The sequence below is a fragment of the Bos grunniens genome, chromosome 10 (genome assembly GCF_055505025.1).
Source record: "Bos grunniens cultivar Pamir isolate PY7600 chromosome 10, Bosgru_T2T1.0, whole genome shotgun sequence".
Classification (NCBI taxonomy): Eukaryota; Metazoa; Chordata; class Mammalia; order Artiodactyla; family Bovidae; genus Bos; species Bos grunniens.
This window is the reverse complement of record NC_141174.1, coordinates 37,001,211-37,023,207: the sequence shown is the minus strand read 5'-3', so window position 1 is coordinate 37,023,207 and position 21,997 is coordinate 37,001,211. Positions and strand designations below refer to the sequence as shown.

The following is a 21,997-nucleotide window of genomic DNA, read 5'->3' as shown; positions in this document are numbered from 1 at the left end:
GAATGGATAAAGAAAATGTGGTATATACATACAATGGAATATTACTCAGTCATTAAAAAGAAAGAAATAATGCCATTTGCAGCAATATGTATGGGCCTGGAGATTATCATAGTAAGTGAGGTACATCTGTCAGAGAAAGACAAATGTCATTTGACATCCCTTATATGTGGAATCTTTACCAAAAGGAGATATAAATGAACTTATTTACAAAACAGAAACAGACTTAAAGAATGAACTTATGATTACCAGGGGGGCAGGGTAGAGAGAAGGATAGATTGGGAATTTGCAACTGACATGTACACACTGCTATATTTAAAATAGATAACCAACAAGGACCTACGGTACAGCACAGGGAGCATTGCTCAATACTCTGTAATAAACTAAATGGGAAAAGAATTTGAAAAAGAATAGATATATGTATATGTATAACTGAATCATTTTGCTGTAGACCTGAAACTAAAATAGTATTATTAATCACTTATGCTCCAATATAATATAAAAATTAAAAAATTAATTCTATTAATAAACTGAATTATACCTAGTAACATAGACTCAAAAATATTTTAAAAACATACCTAAAACTACAAGGAAATTTAATAGATAATTTCTCTCTTATAATTGATACATGATGGGGAAACTAAATCAGTAAAGATTTGAAACCAGTTTCATAGATTAATGAACCCATTTTTTCCTTTTTAAGGATAATATTGGCTTTCACTTTTTTGACATACAGTTCTTCAGGAAAATGATAAAAGAAATGAAGAACTTTATGCCAAAAAATTGAAAACCAATAAAATTGATAAATTACTAAGAAAACACAAACCACAAAAATCAACCTATGAGGAAATAGAAAAACAGATAATATTATAAAAATTGAAGAAACTGAATTACTAAATCAATATCCCCCAAAATGAAAACAACAGGCTTTCTACAGGAAAGCTTTTCCCAACATTCAAAGAACAGATCATTATAAACATAGACAAATTCTTTTAAGAGTGACAAAACAGGAAAATCTCACCAACTCATTGTATGAGCAATACCTCATTATATTAACTACATTTGCGATGTGAAAATAAATAAGGAAAGTATGAAAATAGAATCTCACAGGCTAATCTAAGTAACATGCAAAAATATAAAAATTCTAGGCAAAACATTAGCATCAAATATAGAAATGTATAAAAAACAAAAAATGTAAAAAATAAATGCAAAAAAAAGTTAAAAAAAAATCTTAATGACCCAGATAATCACAATGGTGTGATCACTCATCTAGAGCCAGACATCCTGGAGTGCAAAGAGAAGTAGGCCTTGGGAAGCATCACTACAAACAAAGCTAGTGGAGGTGACAGAATTCCAGCTGAGCTATTTCAAATCCTAAAAGATGATGTTGTGAAAGTGCTGCACTCATTGTGCCAGCAAATGTGGAAAACTCAGTAGTGGCCACAGGACTGGAAAAGGTCAGTTTTCATTCCAATCCCAAAGAAAGGCAATGCCAAAGAATGTTCAAACTGCCCTACAATTGCACTCATCTCATATGCTAATAAAGAAATGCTCAAAATTCTCCAAGCTAGGCTTCAGCTGTATGTGAGCCAAGAAATTCCAGATGTTCAAGCTGAATTTAGAAAAGGCAGAGGAACCAGAGATCAAATTGCCAACATCTGCTGGGTCATAGAAAAAGCAAGAGAATTCCAGAAAAACATCTACTTCTGCTTCATTGACTATGCCAAAGCCTATTACTGTGTGGATCACAACAAACTGGAAAATTCTTAAAGAGATGGGAATACCAGACCACCTCACCTGCCTCCTGAGAAATCTGTATGCAGGTCAAGAAGCAACAGTTAGAACTGGACATGGAACAATAGACTGGTTCCAAATTGGAAAAGGAGTATGTCAAGGCTGTATATTGTCACCCTGCTTATTTAACTTATATGCAGAGTATATGATGCAAAATGCTGGACTGGATGAAGCACAAGCTGAAATCAAGACTGTCAAGAGAAATATCAATAACCTCAGATATGCAGATGACACCACCCTTATGGCAGAAAGTGAAGAGAAACTAAAGAACCACTTGATGAAAGTGAAAGAGGAGAGTGAAAAAACTGGCTAAAACTCAGCATTAAAAAAACTAAGATCACGGGATCTGGTCTCATCACTTCATGACAAATAGTTGGGGAAATAATGGAAATAGTGAGAGACTTTATTTTCTTGGGCTCCAAAATCACTGCAGATGGTGACTGCAGCCATGAAATTAAAAGATGCATGCTCCTTAGAAGGAAAGTTACGACCAACACAGACAGCGTATTAAAAAGCAGAGACATTACTTTGCTGACAAAGTTCCATCTAGTCAAAGCTATGGTTTTTCCAGTAGTCATGTATGGATGTGAGAGTTTGACCATAAACACGGCTGAATGCTGAAGAATTGATGCTTTTGAACTGTGGTGTTGGAGAAGACTCCTGAGAGTCGCTTGGACTACAACGAGATCAAACCAGTTAATCCTAAAGGAAAGCAATCCTGAATATTCATTGGAAGGACTGATGCTGAAGCTGAAACTCCAGTACTTTGGCCACCTGATCTGAAGAACTGACTCACTGGAGAAGACCCTGATGCTGGGAAAGACTGAAGGCAAGAGGAGAAGTGGATGACAGAGGATGAGATGGTTGGATGGCATCACTGACTTGATGGACATGAGTTTGAGTAAGCTCTGGGAGTTTGCGATGGACAGGGAAACCTGGTGTGCTGCAGTCCATGGGGTTTCAGAGTCAAACACGACTGAGCAACTGAACTGAAATGATAAAAAGCAAAATATTTCATAAGTAGGGTTTATTCCAGACATGAAAAGTATGTTCAATATTCAAAAATGTATTAATAGAATTTACCATATAGGTAGCTTAGAAGAGGAAAAATATATGATCCAATCAATAGATGCAAAACTTTATTTGATATAATTTAGCATAGATTGGTGGAGAAGGCAATGGCTACCCACTCCAGTACTCTTGCCTGGAAAATCCCATGGATGGAGGAGGCTGGTGGGCTGCAGTCCATGGGGTCATTAAGAGTCGGACACGGCTGAGCGACTTCCCTTTCACTTTTTACTTTCATGCATTGGAGAAGGAAATGACAACCCACTCCAGTGTTCTTGCCTGGAGAATCCCAGGGACGGCGGAGCCTGGTGGGCTGCCGACTATGGGGTCGCACAGAGTCAGTTACAACTGAATCGACTTAGCAGCAGCAGCACCATAGGTTGGAGAAGGAAATGGCAACCCACTCCAGTACTCTTACCTGGAAAATCCCATGGACGGAGGAGCCTGGTGGGCTACAGTCCATGGAGTTGCAAAGAGTCAGACACAACTGAGCGACTTCATTTTCACTTTTCACTCTCTTGCATTGGAGAAGGAAATGGCAACCCACTCCAGTGTTCTTGCCTGGAGAATCCCAGGGACAGAGGAGCCTGGTGGGCTGCTGTCTATGGGGTCGCACTGGGTCGGACACAACTGAAGCGACTTAGCAGCAGCAGCATAGATTTTCATAATTCAAAAAAAAAAAGGAATAGAATCAAATACCCTTTAACTGATAAAGAACATCTGCAACAAATTACATACTTAATTGTGAATATTAAATCTTTCAAAACCAATGCAAGTATACTCACTCTCACTTCATAAACTCAGTGATTCAGTGGAAAACCTAGACAGTATAACATGACAAGAAAAAGGAATAAAGGAATGGAATTGGAAAGAAATAAAAAGAAAAAAGACCAGTATTATTTGTAGATGACATGATAGTCTACTTGGAAAATCCAAAAATAATCCATGTAACTTATGAAAATTAATTATAAAGCTTAGTAGATTTTCTTGATACGAAATCTACATCAACTGTATTTTCAGACACCAGCAACAAATGGAGAAAAAAATGTTATTTTCTAAAATGTGATTTACTATATCAACAAAAATGATAAATTCTGCATAGGAATAAATCAACCAAATTATATTCAAGAACTTTATGGAGAAAACCATAAAATGTTTTGAAATACATTAAATGAATTCTATGTGAATTAAAAGACATTTTACTTTCATGACATAAAATACCTTCTATCTGCTCTCTCTTCTTCTCCCATGGAAGCACACATCAGCAGATTTCAGTCATAAGCTAGAAGGAGAGAAAGCCACAGATAGAATGGCTTCTTTATTTTTTGGGGAGAGCAGAAGTTTTGATAGAAATTCTCATTTCATGGGCCAAGGAACTTAGTGAGGTAAAACATTTTCCCTCTGCTGATAATATTCTGATTGACCCACCTAAAACTATTTGTTTTTCTTTCTCTCCATCACGGTTAATCTCCTAATTTAACCTGGGGCTACTCAAAGTGTGGGTCACAGACCAGAAGCATCAAGAACACCTTAAATCTTGTTAGAAATACAAAATCCTGGACCTACTCCAGAATCCTAGACTTAGTGAATCAGAATATGCATTTTAATCAGATCCCTGGGTGAATTCTATGCATATTAAAGTTTGAGAAGCATTCTCTAGGAAATAGATCAGGCCAGTCTACTTGGCATGATCCTTTCATCAGTGAGGATCCTATACCGTCCAATACAGAAGCCACTAACCAACTGTAGCTATTAAAACATTTGAAATGTGCAGTCAGTATAAAACACACAATAAGGGAGTGCCCTGGCAGTCCAATGGCCAAGACTCTGTGCTTTCACTGCCATGACCCTGGGTTGAATGCCTGGTTAGGGAACTGAGATTCCGCAAGCCGCCATATGGCATGGCCAAAAAATAAAAAAGTAAATAACACAAACGCAATACAGATTTCAAAAACAATACACAAAAGCAAATTTGAAGTATATTATCGTTCATATCAACTATATATTGAAATGATAATATTCTAGAGATACTGGGTTAAATAATGTTATTCAAATTGTTTCTCCTTACTTTTTTTTATTATGGCTACCAGAAATTTTTAATTACACACATGACTTGTATCATGGCTTAACATCCCATTTTTACTGGCCAGCACTGCTCTAGACCCTGTCTTCTGCCTCCCCAGTTGAAATTACATGACTCACCCCCATGCTAATTAGCATCCCTGCTACAATTTCATGATATTCACTTTGATATAACTAATCATTCTCTAGTCTAAGAATGTGATGCTGGAGAAGACTCTTGACAGTCCCTTGGACAGCGAGGATAACAAACCAGCTAATAATCCAAAAGGAAATCAGCCCTGAATAGTCCATTGGAAGGACTGATGCTGAAGCTGAAGTTCCAATACTTTGGCCACCTGATGCAAAAAGTCAACTCATTTGAAAAGACCTTGATGCTTGGAAAGACTGAGGGCGGGAGGAGAAGGGGATGACAAAGGATAAGATGGTTGGGTGGCATCACTGACTCAAGGGATATGAGTTTGAGCAAACTCCAGGAGATGATGAAGGACAGGGAAGCCTGGCGTGCTGCAGTTCATGAAGTCACAAAGAGCTGGATGCAACTTAGTGACTCAACAACAATAACTAGCCTAAGAAGCCTGTGTTTTACCTTATTATTAGTTATTTTCAGCTTTATTGGGGTATAATCAACAAATAAAATTGTAAGATATTTAAAGTAAACAATGATGATTTGATACACATATATGTTGCAAAAGGAATCCCCCCAAATTAATACATTTATCACCGCACATATTCACTTTTTTAGTGAGAACATTTAAGGTCTACTCTCTTAGCAAATTTTATTAATTTCAATTATGTAATACAGTGTTTTCAACTACAGTCACCATGTTATAAATTGGGCATCTTATTTTAGAGTTTTATTTCTAACTCCTAGTGCTATGTCTGAATTTTGAGGATCTCAACAGTTGTGTCCAATAAGGACTTTGATGCCAAAGGACAGACCAAGCTTTATGAAAAAAAACCTGGGCTCCTATAAAGAAATAGTAGAGACATAATCCATAAGCATCTGCATTTTGAGGTAAATGCTGCCTGCATATTTGTATGCACACATTTGTTTTTAAAAGTTTGGCCATCTGACTGTAACCTGAGGAATCTCGGTTAAACATTTCTTTATGCAAAACAAAGAATGTTGAGAAGTTAAATATTTTACCTCTGAGACTAAAATGGGGTTATTCTTTCCTCCCCCTTGAATGTTTAAGGTGGAAAACCAAGTGTAAATATTCAAAAGATTTTGTCATGAAAATCTCATCATCTATGAAAGAATAGTGGTAACTAACACCTTTGAATGCTTAATTAACTCAGTAAACATGTACTACGAATCTTCTATTATGTATGAATGAGTCACCATTCTTTGCCGAGCGGGTATGAAGAGATTTCAGGTAATACAGAGGCACTGGAAGAGCAGTCCACGTCTTTTCTTAAGCATCTTACAACTTAGCTGAGGGAGATGGAGCACACAAATGGAGGCAGACTAAATGGAAATTTACACAACAGAAAAGTAACCAGTACACACCGCTGCTGCTGCTGAGTCGCTTCAGTCGTGTCCGACTCTGTGCACCCCATAGACGGCAGCCCACCAGGCTCCCCCGTCCCTGGGCTTCTCCAGGCAAGAACACTGGAGTGGGTTGCCATTGCCTTCTCCAATGCACGAAAGTGAAAAGTGAAAGTGAAATCGCTCAGTCGTGTCTGACCCTCAGCGACCCCATGGACTGCAGCCTACCAGGCTCCTCCATCCACGGGATTTTCCAGGCAAGAGTACTGGAGTGGGGTGCCATTGCCTTCCCCGAATAAACACTGAGCTCCTGTTATATGTAGAGTACACGCCAGATAACTCATATGAACATGCTGAACACACATGCTCTCAACATAAATTCAAGTGCTAATGGCTCAAAGGGGATCAGAATAGCTTGGATACTCAAAGGGTTAAGGAACTGTTTACAAAAGTAGGAAGCCAGGAGAGGGCAACCATGTGCCTGGCAGCAAGGCAGATGCCAGAACCTTCAGGTAGCACTGTAGTCCTCTCCTTCCACTAGAGAAGGGAGGGGAGGGGAGAAAGCACAGGAAGGGAATCAGTCATCTCAAGTCCACCTGTAGACTTCTGGTTTGTGGACCACCTGTGGGACAATCACCTGGAGAATGTGTGAAAAATGCATATTTCTGTGACCTACTCCAGAGTCATCACTTCAGAACCTTTGAGGGCGAACTTCAGAAATGTGTACTTTGTGCATTGCAGGGGGTGTTTCATGCATACTGAAGTTTCTGGGCCACTCACTGGATGGAAACAAGGGTGTCAGACTGATTCTGACCTGAGTTCCAGGACTGTCTCCACAGCTTTGTGATATTGCCCTCTTCTTGTGCACAACTTAAGCCTCAGTTTTCCCATCTGTCAAATGAAAACAATAAATGTCCGCCTATAGTCTTGTTGTGAGGTTCAAATGATTAACAATCTTAGATGCTCAGGCATATAGTGAGCACTCAATAAATGCAACAGAAATTATAAAAAACTCATGAAGAATTCACTGATAGTCAATGATAACATAGTATTTAACTAAAATTCTGATACGAGGGCAAATCTCACAATAAGTGTTCTTTTCATAAGAAAAGAAATTCACCAAATGTGAATGGGTGAAGGAGAAGCAAAGACGAGATGAAATAGAGAAAACTTCTAAAAAAGCAGAGTCAGCAGTCCAAGCAGGAAGCTGGTCCTGAGGACGTGTTTTTATCACTTACTGACAACTGTCTATGTGTCCAGCCAACTCCACTTTTACATTAACTTAAAAGACCCTTATGATCACCCTTTGAAGTTGGTAACCAGCAGCACTTTAACTGAATGTCCACGAGGTTACAGATCCCAGGTCCCAGGCAAAGCCACACAGCTAGAAAGCCACACAGCTAGTAAGTCAGACAACACAAATTAGGCAACAAATTGTGATAGTCACACTGGCAGAATCCAACCTGTGAGGCACCCAGTATGCCTTCCATGGACAGAGACGAGCCAGAACAGTATAAGACATGCCCTGGAGTGAAGCTAAGTTCTGAGACCAGAGTGCACATAGATATCTGGGCTCACAAATATGGGGTCACCAATGAAGTTCTATCTTCTATTCTCCTAAGAATCTTTCCTATTATCCCAAGCTATTATTAGTAACCATAGAGGCAGAGAAACAGTAGATATTTCCTGCCCAATCTGTAAATATGGAAAAATCTAAATCACTGTTCTGTTACTCTGCAGTTACGATTTGCTATTAGTGTTAAATGAAAACACCATCTTCTACAGTATTCTTGATACAGGTGAGTTGGGTTAAAAATCCAAGTATAGAAAACATAGCTCTGAAAGGATCATAGTCTGCCTGGGAAGAAGATCAGAATAGATATGTGTATCCATTTCTTCTTCCATACGAGCACCCTGATTTTTATTTGGGTACCACTTTTCCCCCACTTAAACCCTTGTGTTTCTGATAGGATTGACCCCTATTCCCAGGTTCCAAGAATGGACGCATGATCTATGCTTGCCCAATTAGCATATTCGATGGCTCTGGTGACAATTATTGGCTCAAGGGTGGCAAGTTATCTGAATTAGTCCAATCAAGAGCTGGTCGGAGAGTCTGCACCAGAATATCAGAAAAGAAAAGGCCTCTTATTGGGATTGGCTAAAGTTTCCAGAGCACACTTCATGGAGGAAGTTAGCTGCATTATTTGCACCTCTGGATCCTGCCTAGTGGTAAAGAACCCACCTGCCAATGCAGGAGACATAAGAGACGTGGGTTCAATCCTAGGGTCAAAAAGACCCCAGGAGGAGGGCATGGCAACCCACTACAGTATTCTTGCCTGGAGAACCCCCATAGACAGGGGAACCTGGTGGGCTATAGTCCATGAGGTCATAAAGAGTCGGACACGAGTGAAGTGACTGAGCACTGTATCTTGCCAGGCCAAAATCTCCAGCCCTACCTACTCTTTTCAGGTATGTGAGTCAATGATTTTTTTTTTTTTTTTTGGCCTGAGCTTGTTTAAATTAGGATTTTCATCACTTCAGAAGAGCCACATTTAACCCAAAGGCCATCAGTCTTGTCACCAGCTTACACTTAAACATGAACTAATTGTGTGAGCACACATGGACTGTGTGAACTGGGGGGAGAGGAGGAAGATTGGTCCTTAGTCCACAGGCAGGACTAATGATATTAAGGAGACAGAGCCTGAAAAGCAACAACTAAGTGAGACTAGACACAATACAGGTGAGAAAAACTGGAACATGCACCCCACTCTCTGAAAAACAGAAAAAAAATTTAAGTATGAGATCAGAAGCTAATTTCCTAAGTGGTGGGGGAAGGAGATGTGGGAGGGGTGACATTCTTAAAAGAGACAAGGAGACTAAAACGAAAAGGACAAAGCATTTCAATGTAGGGCATATTTGGGACAATGTAGGATATATTTGGGACAATTTTAAACAGGAAGAGGCATTAAAATCTAGATTTTGCCTCAATAGTTGTGTTAGGAAGTTAATTCAGTTATTTGTCAGACAAGCTTAGGAAATCTATCTGTACTTATTATCATCAGCAAACGTTTTACTCGTGTTAGGAGAGTTGGGAAAATAGCCAGCACAAAATTCATAGTGCTTGAATTCATAATCAAGACTCCATGCTGATGGACAAAAGTGTAAACGATTTAAGCATATAATTCCATTTTAATACAAAAAAATAACCCTCTAAAAAACCTCAGGCAAAGAAATTGTCTCTGTCCCCATAAGTGGATTTTATAATTTTACCTGATGCAGTACTACCTCCTTTTAATTTTCCTCATGAGAAGCAATTAACAGATTATATAATTCCATGCACTTCTGTAGATACCACAAAATTAAATAAAAATAGATAAAATATGGGAAGAGTGAGAGGCACGAGCCATTTATTAAGTTAATCCTTCCCAACCAGGAGTCAGATTCAAGGCCTAATTGTAGCTGGATGACTTGAAATGACTTATTTAGATCTGAAGGACAAGGACTTAACTACAACAGAATACACATAGGAAAATATGTTGAAATGACCGAGACAATATAAAGAACTCAGATAGCTAGGATGGCAAATGGAAAATTAGCACAGTGGGGAAATTTCATCATATCTCGTTCAAATCCTTAAACTCCAGGTATATTTACCTTGTAAATTTAGGAATGACTTTACACAACATAATGACTTTACACATAATTCCCTGGTGGCTCAGAGGTTAAAGCGTCTGTCTGGAATGCGGGAGACCCGGGTTTGATCCCTGGGTCGGGAAGATCCCCTGGAGAAGGAAATGGCAACCCACTCCAGTACTCTTGCCTGGAGAATCCCATGGAGGGAGGAGCCTGGTGGGCTACAGTCCATGGGGTCGCGAAGAGTCTGACACTACTGAGCGACTTCACTTTCACTTTACACAACATAAGTTCCATGTATAATCATTCTAAGTGACTGTATTACCTACTGTGGTGTTATTTACACAAATTAAGAATTGGGTATCAGTATGGTGTTTCCCTCCAATACTCTTGCCTGGAAAATCCCATGAACGGAGGAGCCTGGAAGACTGCAGTCCATGGGGTTGCTGAGGGTCGGACACAAGTGAGGGTCGGACACAACTGAGCCACTTCACTTTCACTTTTCACTTTCATGCATTGGAGAAGGAAATGGCAACCCACTCCAGTGTTCTTGCCTGGAGAATCCCAGGGATGGGGGAGCCTGGTGGGCTGCCGTCTATGGGGTCACACAGAGTCGGACACGACTGAAGCAACTTAGCATGGTGTTTCCCACTGGCTAATGCAGGATAGACCACATGTGTTTTCCTCTCTGGTCATTGACTCCAGCACATTTTGTCTGTGCCCCTTGAAGCCTTGTACGTACTGTCTTAAGGTCAGTTGTTTACACTCTCAACGCTTCCTTGGACTGTAAACCCACCCAGAGCTGAAACCACCTCTCATTCATTGCTGCTCATGCTGCTCTAGTTTAATGCTAAACTAAAGGTGCTTTGGCAGTATTAGACTAATGTCTCCCTTTTATTTCGTGATAAACTTTGGTATTTTTCGCCAACGAGTTAAAGCAAGAATTTTAAAACTAGGCTACCAATGAAGTTTTGGTACACTAACATTAGGAATATACCTGTAAGTCATTTTTACATATAATTACTAAAACTCAAGAAAAGATGAAAAGATTCTTTTCAGAAATGAATGAAACCAGGATAAAGAAATGTTGATACTATACAAGGATTTTTTAGGAATCCATATGCATTTTGCTTTATTTTATATATGCTTTTTAAATGATAATTAGTTATTATAGTATTTTGATACTATTTTACTACTATTATTATTATAGTATTTAGTACTATCTCACGGAGAAGGCGATGGCACCCCACTCCAGTACTTTTGCCTAGAAAATCCCATGGAAGGAGGAGCCTGGTAGGCTACAGTCCATGGGGTCGCTAGGGTCGGACACGACTAAGCGACTTCACTTTCACTTTTCACTTTCATGCGCTGGAGAAGGAAATGGCAACCCATTCCAGTGTTCTTGCCTGGAGAATCCCAGGGACGGGGAAGCCTTGTGGGCTGCCGTCTATGGGGTCTCATAGAGTCGGACATGACTGAAGCGACTTAGCAGCAGCAGCAGCAGCAGTACTATCTCAACAATAGTAGTAATTTAATTTTTAAAAAATTTTAATAAAATAAATGAAATGGTATTGTGATTTCAATACATCTGGTCACAAGGAAATCTATGGAAGACCAGGAGACTTTAAAACCATGTACTACAACACAGAGGGACGTTTATCTGAACTGGAAGAACAAACAGAAACAACATCCTCCTCAAATCTTCTGGTGTAAAACAGACCAAAAAAGTGATGAAAAATCATTAATTTCAGCCTACATGACATGGGTACACCTGTATATTCAATCCCAACCTTAAGTCTATATTTCAGGCTTTAAACCCAACTGATCCAAGACATCCCACATGGATGCTCCATAATAAACTGACTCCATCACATAGGGTAGCAGACTCAGGAGCCAGAATGCATGAGTTCAACCAGCAAACTGCTTAAGCTCCATGTGCCTCAACTTTGCCATCTGGCAACTGTGATTAGTAAAATGTTTCACCTCACAGAACTGATGTGAAGGTTAAAATAGTATCAGGCACATAGGCAAGTGTTTACTATCTTTGGGGAAGCCATCGGTAATTCCTACCTACCTTCCTTCCTGTGGCTCACCACCCTCCTGCTTTCATTTTCTTCCAAATACCAAGCTCTTTCTTACTTTAGCGCCTTCACCTCCTTCTTAGTTGTTCTGTCTTTTCCTTCTATTTATATCCCCAGAGGCCACCAGAGACTTTCTGGAGTGATAACATTTTGTATAACATCCAAGTTTTTCCTACAGTGGCTTCCATCTTGGAGTTTAAGGAGAGAGCAGGAGGCTATCAACACAGCAAGTGCTATTCTTGAATACCATTAATCTAAATGCCATAAGAAATCCAAGAGTCACAGAAACCATACAGTCGTGGATCGCCACTCATTGCCCAAGATATATTGGGACAATCTCTTAACCTCCCACACAGCACTGTTCTCTCTAAGACGTGGGTAAAACGTCGTACCCGTCGTCTAAAGTGCTTAGAATTTCACAAGGCTATGAATGTAGATCAAATTGCCAACATCCGCTGGATCATGGAAAAAGCAAGAGAGTTCCAGAAAAACATCTATTTCTGCTTTATTGACTATGCCAAAGCCTTTGCCTGTGTGGATCACAACAAACTGTGGAAAATTCTGAAAGAGATGGGAATACCAGACCACTTGACCTGCCTCTTGAGAAACCTGTATGCAGATCAGGAAGCAACAGTTAGAACTGGACGTGGAACAACAGACTGGTTCCAGATAGGAAAAACAGAACGTCAAGGCTGTATATTGTCACCCTGTTTATTTAACTTATATGCAGAGTACATCATGAGAAATGCTGGGCTGGAGGAAGCACAAGATGGAATCAAGATTGCCAGGAGAAATATCAATAACCTCAGATATGCAGATAACACCACCCTTATGGCAGAAAGTGAAGAGGAACTCAAAAGCCTCTTGATAAAAGTGAAAGAGGAGAGTAACAAAGTTGGCTTAAAGCTTAACATTCAGAAAACTAAGATCATGGCATCTGGTCCCATCACTTCATGGGAAATAGATGGGGAAACAGTGGAAACAGTGTCAGACTTTATTTTCGGGGGCTCCCAAATCACTGCAGATGGTGATTGCAGCCATGAAATTAAAAGACGCTTACTCCTTAAAAGGAAAGTTATGACCAACCTAGATAGCATATTCAAAAGCAGAGACATTGTGTGTTATTATCAATACTATTATTATTAATTGCTATTATTCTGTCCACAAGATGAAGACTAGAGTTCAAATACATCATCTTTCAGTTAAATGTAGGTCTTCATCTAGATAAGCATGGTTCATTCTGGTTGTCATAGTTAATTAGCTTACTTCCAATCCTGTGTGAAACAGTGAAAAATTACACCAGCTGTAAAGACAGTTTCTAGGTGCTATGCTGTCATAGAGCTGGACTCTGTCACCCTAGACAGCTTAATAAAGGCAGTCATTTGGTAATACAATTGGAATGTGGCAGATATGTTTTCTTTTCTTAAAAATTTCCTCATACCTGACAGACACACACAAAAAAGTACCCCAAGAAAAACAACAATGAAAGAAGGGAAGCAAAACATATTTGAAGGCTTACTATGTGCCAGACACCAAGGGAAAAAAAAGCCCAGCGCAGCTTTCATAGCCCAAGAGCCAGGATCAGAGGTGTGTGGCAGAACCTTCCCAAGGTCAAGGCAGAGTTACACAAACTGTGGCCCATTTTAAATGTTTTAGGTTGAGCAAATCAATGTCTTTATCAGGAAAAAAAATCCAATGCATTATAATTATACTAGGCACAGATAATTCTTTTTTAGTATCAATTCAAAATGCATCCCAGGGCATGTGGTCTGATTGTAGGTCACAAGGATTAAAGGTATGTGATGAAAATCTGCTTTCCGTCCAGCATGTCCCGCTGACTGTAGGTACAACCTCACTTGGAGATGATACCAAAGCCCTAATTTGCATGTGTGAGACCTGAGCCAGCAGCGCTCAGCCCCACCCTGGGATGCTGCTGCTGCTGCTGCTGCTGCTAAGTCACTCCAGTCATGTCCGACTCTGTGACCCCAGAGACGGCAGCCCACCAGGCTCCACTGTCCCTGGGATGGGCTTGGTTCAAAGCTGGGCGTTTGGACCCAACACTTTGATGCAGCCATTTGATGTCAGACCACCTTGTTAACATGTAAAATCACCATCTTTTCAAAAACATAAAAGCAATATTCCTACTAGCATTGGATTCAGGTATTATTGGGCCTATGTCTTACATATGAAGGAAAAAGAATAAACGTGTTACGAAAATTAGTGTTGTTTAGAATGAGTTAAAAACATATAGCAAATTACAAATTTGGGAAAGCTGCAAAGGCAAAATTAAAATAAAAGCAGAAAAATAACAATTTTTTCTTAACTACTTAACAGACCTCTATGGAACCCCTTCCTATCTTTTTTGAATATATACTTCTTGATCATCCCTTCATATGCCAATGACTTTGCCATATCAGTCCTTAGAGAGAACAGGTGGCACCTGTTCTTAGGCTTCCCAGGTGGCACCAGTGGTAGTGGTAAAGAACCTGCCTGCCAATGCAGAAGACACAAGAGATACGAGTTCGATCCCTGGGTTGGGAAGATCCCCTGGAGAAGGAAATGGCAACCCACACCAGTATTCTTGCCTGGAAAATCCTATAGACAGAGGAGTCTGGTGGGCTACAGTCCATGGGGTCTCGAAGAGTCAGACACAACTGAGTGGCACACACAAAGAGAACAGAAAAATAATTCTTCCAGCATCATTGATCTAAATTTGTTTTTAATTTTTGACTTTTTAGAAAAGTTGCTGATAGTTACTGATGGTTTGGCATCACAGTTTACTACTGGAAAATACACATACATTCTTAGGTTTGTTGTCAAATATAGGAAAACTTCCACCAAGTTTCTTTCATATATGAGTGTAAAATTTCAGGGCATCTTAAGGTTTTTTTTGTGCAGTGAACAATCTTTCATATATGAGTGTAAAATTTCAGGGCATCTTAAGGTTTTTTTTGTGCAGTGAACAATCTGTTCCTTGAATGAACAGAACTTAGTAACTCTTCAGTGAAACTTGTAATGATACATTACAACAATGTAATTGTTGCTGATATCAGTGTTTCATTTTAAGTAAGTTAGAAATGTAAATACTTCCCCAATATATCTATGTAATTCAGTGATATGTTGAGATACACAAAACATGTAACTTCACAAAGATATACAGTACTGCAAATTTTGTGTACCACTGCGTACATGTGTCCTACAAATACAGTAATTCTGATAAAAATTCCCTTTTGAGAGATTTTCAAAATATTTCTAAACGTTTCAAATACATTACTGGCAGCAAAGAACTTCTGTTTTGATGAAGCTTTGATGAAAACTAAATGATTCACTTTCAATTTTGCATGCTAGATGACTGGAAGAATTTCCCACAGACTGGCTTCGGGTTCCATGTATTTCAAACCATGTTTCCTCTTCATCACCCACATCCTTTCAGTGCTAGGAGCTATAGCTCATTCTCCTGTTTCTATGCAAATTCTGGCCTTACACTTTTGTGTCACAATGTTGGTGACTCAAAGCAATAGATGAATGGATGACAGGAGTGAACCTAGAAGTAATTTCTACACCAAATCAGTTAGCTGAACAGCCCTACATGGATACAACTGCAAATAATGTAAAAATAGCTCTCTGACCTAAACATAAAAGGATCTCCAACTCAACTTTTCTTTAGCCTGTTCTCCAAAAGGCCTGTGATAACTCCAACATGAGAAAAAGCAGGAGGTAGGACAAAAAAGAATGCAGCCTTCATTAGTTCAGGTCAATTCAGTTCAGTCACTCAGTTGTGTCTGACTCTTTGTGACCCCATGGACTGCAGCACGCCAGGCCTCCCTGTCCATCACCAACTCCTGGAGTTTACCCAAACCCATGTCCATTGAGTCCGTGATGCCATCCAACCATCTCATCCTCTGTCATCTCCTCCTCCTCCTACCTTCAATCTTTCCCAGCATCAGGGTGTTGCATCAACTGAAGTTAAAATAAAATGACTATATCTACATATTACAAGTACCCTCCCAGAGCTTGAAGTTTATACTTCAACATTTTGCAATGAATCTGCCTTGACCCTGACTTACACTCCACCCCTACCTTAAACTTGATCATGGAGAATTTTCCTCTTTCTGTATTATTTAAATATAGAATATATTATTCTGCATGAATAAACTTTAATTTTGAAGTCAGAAGACCAGCATGAATCTACTACCCCAGGTAGTATAGGTTGGAGATGAAGTCTAGTTCAAAGAGGAGATAAATCTGATTCATGTATTATTCATAATTTAAATGGATATAATTTTAGGGTTTACTTTTTAGAATACATCAAAATATTTCCAGCTCAATATCATTGAATCAAATGGCTAAATGCAGACATCGAAAACCTTAGTGAATTAAATTACAAAGCAAAAGTTACAGAGGATTATATACATTTTGGTTACATTCTTAAGGAATAAATTGATATTCACATTGCACAATATTTCTAGATAGAATACCATATCATGTTTTATAACTCTACCATCTCTCTTATCACTCAACAGCTTACTTTGTGGATGGGTCTCAACAGCTATTTTCAATAGAACTGCATTTTAAGGAGTTTAAAAAGCGTAGTCTCCCTTTCCATTCTGATGTCAGATCATAAAATAAAACAGCCCACAGTAAGTACTTCATCCTGGGGTACTTTAGGACAGAAAGTTTACCTATCAGAGAAAAGGAGTTGAAAAATGCCAGAGGAACATCTCCTGATGAGAGAATACTAAAGAAATCCCTGACGTCACCAAGGTGTGTGGCTAGGCTTTCACACATCACATATCTCCATCTCAGGGCCATTTGCTGAGTCAGCACAGTGACATTTGATCAAATGGATCCACAAACCTTACATTGACATCTGTATCCTTAATCTGACCTTTATTTCAGTGGATGTCTCCAAGACTAGTCATTCATTCATCCATCCATCCATCAATGAATGATGACTCTCTTTGTGCTAGAAAACTGAGACTGCATTGAATGAAACTTGAACGATGACGGAATGAAGGGCTTCCCAGGTGGTGCAGTGATAAAAACTCTTCCTGGAGTATTACTCAGCCATTAAAAAGAATACATTTGAATCAGTTCTAATGAGGTGGATGAAACTGGAGCCTATTATACAGAGTGAAGTAAGCCAGAAAGAAAAACACCAATACAGTATACTAACGCATATATATGGAATTTAGAAAGATGGTAACAATAACCCTGTATACGAGACAGCAAAAGAGACACTGATGTATAGAACAGTCTTATGGACTCTGTGGGAGAGGGAGAGGGTGGGAAGATTTAGGAGAATGGCATTGAAACATGTACAGTATCATGTATGAAACGAGTCGCCAGTCCAGGTTTGATGCACGATACTGGATGCTTGGGGCTGGTGCACTGGGACGACCCAGAGGGAGGGTATGGGGAGGGAGGAGGGAGGAGGGTTCAGGATGGGGAACACATGTATACCTGTGGCGGATTCATTTCAATATTTGGCAAAACCAATACAATATTGTAAAGTTTAAAAATAAAATAAAATTAAAAAAAAAAAAAAACTCTGCCTGCCAATGCAGGAGACACAAGAGACGTGGGTTTGATTCCTGGGTTGGGAAGATACCCTGGAGTTGGAAATGGAAATGCACTCCAGTATTCTTTATTGGAAAATTCCATAGACAGAGGAGCCTGGCAGGCTACAGTCCATGGGGTCTCAGAGAGTCAGATATGACTGAGCGACTGAGCACACTGAATGAAAGAGGCATGCATTTGCCCTCATGGAACTAACAGTTGAAGAGTAAAGTTACTTATTATTCAAACAAGTAATTAATCATAGAGAGGATTTCCCCTGCTGCCAGGAGTATTGGATTTGAGTCTGAATTGGTGAGAAGGAAGTATGTTTGCCAAGACATTAACACTGTACTGCCCGGGCACAGGTATGGTTTTGATGTTGCTCAGATGTTTCAACTGTGAAGTCAGGTTAGAGAATCCCTGAATTAGGTGGAGAGACTTTCTACCAAGGTAGAAAACACCTGACAGGGAGGAAGTTTGAGGGGAAACGCATGAGTTTCCATCCTACCTGAGTTTTGACAGAGGAGTCCAAGTGCTATATCAAGCTTAGAGTTGGACATCTGTGTCTGGATGATAGTGGAAAGATCTAAACTGAAGACAGGTGAAAGTGATTGACATTTACCCTGTAACAGAAGCCATGGCACAATATGGAATTACCTATGGGGAGAGCATAGTGAGAAAATGGGAAAAAAATATTTCATCGAAGAGAAAGGATGCTGGGTCAGTAAAGGAAGCTAGGAAGGAGTGCTGGTAAGTTAAGAGGGGAGGCAGGCAAATGGGATGCTGTCAAAGTCAACGCAAGGCAATGTTTCAAGAAGAGGGCACGTAAGTGAGTTGAAAGCTGTATTTAATTTGGCAAGGCCTGGGACTCCTTCTTTGGGCCTTTCCCATGGTAAGTCTCTACTTTGGCAAGATAGCTATTAGCAAGAAATTATTATTTAAAATCAAATTATAGGAGACTCAAAAGTCTAGTTTTTTAGGATTTAGAAAATAATTAACATCTCAATTCAGATCCTGAACATAAATGGTAGCATTCCCTGTGCACATGCAGTCATGACTTCTAGCTCTGAGATATATATTATATTCACCAATTTGTGGGTTTAAACTTGGCAAGTACCACCACTCTTTTAGGATTCGTAGCATTCTTCCTGTTGCCAAGCCTACCCAGGGCAAAACAAACAGAGTCATCTTTCAAGACACGTGTCCTATTTGGGCCCTTGCTGTAATGTATAAAGATTTTTGTCACTAGCACAGTGTCTATACCATTTTGTTCTATTTCTTTACATGTGTGTCTCCTCCTTGAGGAGGGTAATAGTCTGCTATGAGCTTGTCCCCCCAATACCCATCATAGTGCTCACCACTCAGTATGTGCTGAATAACTGTTTGCTGAATGAATAGAAAGTTGCATAATTTTTCTGTAAGTTCATGAATAGCCAATCTGGAAATTCCATCTCTAAGTATTCTTTCATCATAGACTATAAAATATTGTTTAAATAAAGGATGTGGTTTATCCATATTTAAGTTTTAGGTCAATTTTCTATGGAGTTAGTAAAATCTCATTCCAATACAAATTATTTAATCCCTTGGTGCCTTGGGTTTTCTGCCTATAAAATAAGAACAGCCATGCTGATTTCCTTGGGAGCTCTAGTGAAGGTTGTCAAACTCAGAGCTCTATTTCCCCATAAGGGATACTCCTTAAATTTGAAGACCAATTGATAATCATGTCTGTCTTGTTCTCTAAGTGGTTATGTCAGAGACTGAGGGAGCAACACATAAGTCCTCCAGGTCTGTTTATATTGGCTCCTGGAACAGCTGCTAAAGGCTCAGTCTTGTGTCCAGTAAAAGATCCCTGGTGCTAGGAGCTGGGTTAATCATGGCACTCTTTGCCCCAGGGGTGATATTTTGTAGGGATCCAACCCTCCCTGGTCTGGACACTGGGCATATGTAGTATTGGTGGCTTCAAGGTAGACCTAGAATAGCTGCAGCAAAGGAGTCAATCCTGCCTTTAAGGTCATATTAGACTTGGATTCATTTGTTCAGAATTAATCTTCACTACAGTTCAAGTCTGCTGTTTGGTTGATTTAAGGGTCTTTTGGTGAAAAATCTATCAGTCGAGAGATTATCTTAACCAAGGGCAATCATTCAGACTGCAATTTAAATAAGAAAATGTATTTGCATTTATTATAAGTCCACTTGGTCTTCCCTGGTGGCTCTGTGGTAAAGAATCTGCCTGCTGACAGACAGCGGTTTGATCCCTGGGTCAGGAAGATTCCCTGGAGAAGGAAATGGCAACCTACTCCATTCTTGCCTGGGAAATCCCATGGACAGAGGAGCCTGGCAGGCTACAGTCCATGGGGCCTCAAAAGAATCAGACATGACTTAATGACTAAACACAACACAATAGATTCATCTGTTACATAATACCCCCATTAATTGAGTTCTGCTCATATGCCACGCTTCTGAAGTGACTTACAGCGTTATACATTCACGTGGGTCTTACACTATCCCATTTTACGCATGCAGAGGGTGTTGTTCAGAGACATTAAACAATCTGTTCAGCATCACACAACTGGCAATAGGCAGGAACCAGATGAAATTCTCCTCTCCCTCACTCTCAGCTCAGCCTCTCTCCTACTGTTCAGTATTGTATCCTAGACACTCATCTCTCTGCAGCCTTCTCATATGCTTTTGTTTTAAAGTTAAAAATGTATCCTCAATTGGCTGAATACTTGCAATCCCACTCCAAAGGACGTAGATATAGGTTTTCTTGTCATTTAAGATTATTTTGAGGCAAAAACAGACCATGTTCCTATGACATTTCTGCAAGTGCAGGGGCAAAGGGACTATGCCCAGTTAGTAAGGATGGGCAACAGATCTGGCAAAACCTACTCTGCTGCAAACTTAAGGAGCAGCCAAGTTGACACCATGAGTGGGAAGTTTAAATGAGTACATTCCAATAGAGAAGTATAGAGGGATCATGCTGAGAGGGCCAACATTTGGTACATGTGCTGATCACAGCAGGAAAATTGGTGCCCAGGTCATGGATCCCTATATGTACAAGCTTCTCTTCTGATGACCCTGAGCAGGACTTCTGGTGGGCCTTAGGGTACTGTATGATGCTTGTTATTGGTGCTCCTTTTGCTGTGGACAGTTTCTGCTATTACACTGTCTATCTGATAGTTTGCATTACTCTGTCTTGAAATATTCACCATGTCATGGGAGAAAACAGGTGGGTATTAAATTGCAACTCAAAGTGGTGATGACTGTTATCACAAAGACAAACGAAAGACTCCCAGAGGAGACATTAGAGCCAATTTCCTGAACAGAAAACCACGAGGAGCCTGGTCATAGAGAAAAGGATAGATGGAGGCACAGAAGCAACAGCACAATCAGCCAAGTGCAACTAGTTCAAGGTCTCTGAAGCACAGACTGAGAGAGAGAGGAGTGAGCAGGGGTCAAAAAGTCACTGAGGGTTTTTAAGCAGAGATGCAGCATGAACATCTTTGTTGTTTAGTGTTGTTGGCAGCTGTAAAGGCGGATTGGAAGAGAGAGATGCTGGTTAGGAAATTACCAGGTAATTTTTTACCTGGACAACTACAACTACCACCTTATGGTTGACAGATTAAACACTTTATTTGCATGCTTTAAAAGGTCTATAAAGAACAATTAATGCTCAAAGTATTGCTTTGTCCAGGTAAAAAATGATGACTGTAGGCATATTCAAGAAATACTAGGAATTAAAACTATCAATACCTAAAGACTGATGGGTGAGGGGAGAAGTCAAAGAGAGGAAGAAAAGAGGTCAAGGTGATTCCCAGGTTCTGGCTGGAGAAGATACTAGGACCGTTAATGGCTTGGAGAGACGGGAAGAGTGGTGGGTGCTGGTTTATACCAGGAGCTAAATCAAGCTGACCATGACCAGGTGAGAGCATGAGCTTTGAACAGAGACTGTGATTCAAGTCCACTGCCTTCTCTCCCATTCAGTAGCCACACAATGCTGAACAAGTTGGTTAGCCTCTCTGAGCCTCAATTCCCTAACAGTAAAACTGAGATGATAAGAGTATGCAGCTCGTAAGGCTGACAATGAGATTAAGGGACAGGATGCATATATAGGATTTATATATACTTAGTACAGCTCCTGGTACATAGTAAGAACTCGATAATGCTAGCCACTTTTGAATCACTAACTTTTTATACAATATGCAATAGGATAAAAATGAATTTTATTCTCCTGGTCACAGAAAGTTTTCTTGCTAGTTTTATTTTACCAGCTTAATCTGAATTTCTGCCAAGG

The 21,997-nt window shown here is 39.8% G+C and overlaps 1 long non-coding RNA gene across 13 annotated transcripts in view; it reads right to left on the bottom strand.

The window, feature by feature from the left end:
- LOC147364336 (uncharacterized) overlaps positions 1-21,997 on the bottom strand; it is a 79,081-nt gene that overhangs the window by 26,451 nt on the left and 30,633 nt on the right. For 3 of the 13 annotated variants that reach the window (XR_015134382.1, XR_015134373.1, XR_015134377.1), the window contains exons 3-5: positions 4,081-4,141; positions 3,645-3,679; positions 3,278-3,498 (exon numbers count right to left, since the gene is read on the bottom strand). The exons of 7 other annotated variants lie outside the window; for them this stretch is intronic. This is a non-coding gene — a long non-coding RNA (uncharacterized LOC147364336). The remainder of the gene's footprint in view (positions 1-3,277; positions 3,499-3,644; positions 3,680-4,080; positions 4,142-21,997) is intronic. 3 more of the 13 variants (XR_015134375.1, XR_015134374.1, XR_015134383.1) reach the window with 1 other exon arrangement.